This window comes from Nicotiana tomentosiformis, chromosome 8 (assembly GCF_000390325.3).
Source record: "Nicotiana tomentosiformis chromosome 8, ASM39032v3, whole genome shotgun sequence".
Lineage (NCBI taxonomy): Eukaryota > Viridiplantae > Streptophyta > Magnoliopsida > Solanales > Solanaceae > Nicotiana > Nicotiana tomentosiformis.
The window spans coordinates 141,733,846-141,736,643 of NC_090819.1; the positions used below are offsets into that span (position 1 = coordinate 141,733,846).

At 34.8% G+C, this 2,798-nt stretch overlaps 1 long non-coding RNA gene across 1 annotated transcript; it reads right to left on the minus strand.

Annotated features, from left to right (window-relative positions):
- Window positions 1–606: 606 nt before the first annotated feature.
- Window positions 607–2,533, minus strand: LOC138896747 (uncharacterized). Its single transcript, XR_011410153.1, has 2 exons — window positions 2,354–2,533; window positions 607–905 (listed from the first exon to the last, which is right to left on the minus strand). It is a non-coding gene; the product is annotated as an uncharacterized lncRNA (long non-coding RNA).
- Window positions 2,534–2,798: the final 265 nt, after the last annotated feature.

The window sequence follows — 2,798 nt, forward strand, 5'->3', positions numbered from 1 at the left end:
ACACACACAAAGTGCAGTTAGCAGGGGTCATATTAAGAAAATATTACTAACAGTATCACCATATGAGCTTCAGGAGAAGGGTAATGGTATCATCTCATTGGGAAAATTTGTCAAGCATGTCTAGGGTAGGGTTTCAGATATAATAGAATTTAGCAGCTGTATTTTAGCTAAACAGATGTGTCATTCTAACTCAAACATATATTATCCATGATTCATGGCTTAAACTAAGTGTAAAACAGTCTCAGAATATACACAAAAGTGGTACAAAGATCCAACTAGCTTAGGACATTCTTGCATAAATAGTCACGAGTTTAATCAGCTAGTTTGTAGAATCACAGAGGTAGGGCAAAGAGATAAAAACAGGTTCAAAGATCATGATCTAGTGTATCTAAGCTAAGGTAACAATCTGGTTTTTGACACTAAATAGGTTCATGCTTTATTTAACCCTATGTTATTGAGTGAACCATCATGAAGTGCAGAATAAAATTCAAAGAAGATAAACATAATATCACGTCCCAAACTACCCCCTAGACGTGACTGACACCCAGCTAATACCACCTGCCAGGCAAACCCATTTCTCTAACATTTAATCATTTACACAAACACTGAGAGAAAAAGTGCAGGCCTAAAGGTATTATTAATAATTAAAGAGGAAGTGATTATCGCTCAATACTTTAGTCAATTGATAAAAAAAAATCAACAATCACTCAAATTATAAAACTCTAGCCCAAATCCCACATTAAAATCATGACGGGTATGCAAACCCCAAAGAAAAAGGAAATAAGTAACACGAACTAAGTAAGTCTAAAACGAAAGCCTCCACGAACAATGCGGTGGCTCACCTCAGCAATAGGATCCACTCGAACAAACTCGTCAGCCACTAGCTCTATCTCCCGTAACGGTGCCTGCATAGAGATACAGGTAAGGAGTGAGTTATACGTAAATATAACTCAGTAAGATCCTGGACCCGCCACTTTAAATACCTTTAGAACAAGTGTTAGAAAATACAAACACACCACAACACGAATGATATAGTAAATATAATAATTATACAATAACTTAATATATGTGTATCAATAGAGTTAATAAGAATTAACCAACAAGAGTACTCACTAAGGACTTGTCATAATTGCAGTGAAAGAAAATTACCAACACATCTACGAGTTCACAACGGCATCACAATGCCTCAAATATGCAACAGAGCATACACAATACTCACTGAAGCATACACAATGCCCCAAATATATCAAGAAGCATATACAATACTCGGGTGATGTACAAATGCATACACAATTCCCCAACATCATGACGCACAACCGTATCAAACTCAACACCATGAATCACAGCCGTATCAAACTCAACATCATGGCACACAATAAACTCTACACCATGGCTCACAACCGTATCAAACAACTTATAAAATATATATTTTTTATATTTTTCATAAAATAATATATTTGCGGCTAGTCTAAGACCACCGATTCTGCCAAGCGTACGCTTGTCCCAACACATGGACCAAGCAGAGAAAATATACTTTCAAAACGGGTTTTAGAAAACCAAGCATCAAAGCTTAAAGTCTCACTTAACTCGCTAATGAGAAGTTCCCCAATCTTGCAACGCCTAAAACACCAACCAAATGGCCTCTAATGACCTTAATCTATCCAAAATATTGAATAACACATCCTAATTAGTCTAAGTAACTATTTTTCACAACTTTAGGACAAGTCAAAATCAAGGTGAACTCCCGCTAGTTAATAAAAATTTAGCAGTGCAAAAATCATAACAGTGGCTTCTGAAATAACCCTTCAGTTTTGAAATTTGGAAATCCGCCACTATTTTATTACACAATCTCACATGCCATCATTATTACACAATCATATCACATGCCATCATTATTACACAATCATATGCCTTCGTCCTTATTACCCAATCATTAGGTGGCCATTATGTCTTAAATTACAGAGCTAAAATTGTAGTAGATGAAACTTTCTTCCAAAACAGACTACTCCAACCTTGGAATTTCATATAATTTTTGTCAAACCACTAACTAATTAGTTATTATAATCATTAGTAAGTTATTTTGCCCCCAAATCATTACCTAATAATTGTAATACATGAATAATAATCGCCATCCCAATTGCATATACAAATTACTACGTAAAGCGAGTTTCCAATTTAAATTGGCAATGGCTTTTCGTTCAACTGTTGAAAGTTGAGAGTAAGCACTTTTAAAATTTCCAATTCCCAGTCAGTGCAATCCCTACCCTCTAATCATTGTATAATTATGAAAGACCAAGACCACTTGATCAACTTAAATGCGCATACAAACGGAAGGATGATGATATTAACATACCTGATTGCTGTGATTTCTCTACCAAAGTTCCCGTGCAGTGCCAACTGTTCAAACTAAATCAACTGATATTTTTCTAGTGTAGTGCCAACGTCTGCTCACCCTCCATGTAACTTTTCCTATCTTGAAACCAAGAAGTTAATTCTTTTTCTTATTTACTCCCTAGCTCAAACCTGATAATTACGTAAAATGGGCTTGGCCCAACTGCTTTTTTTCTTCTTCTTCTTTTCGTTTAATAATCTTAGGTGGAGTTACGAAATTAGCCACTGACCACTTAATTTTTACACTATCTGATGTATTATTATAAATTTTGTCGCACTAACTTAATATTTGACCCAATAGCTATAAATAAAATTACTTCTCTAGTCTCACAATTAATAAGTATATAAATTTTTTTGGGTTATAACACATAATGATCATAATAGTGCTAATAGAACATTAAAGCGGT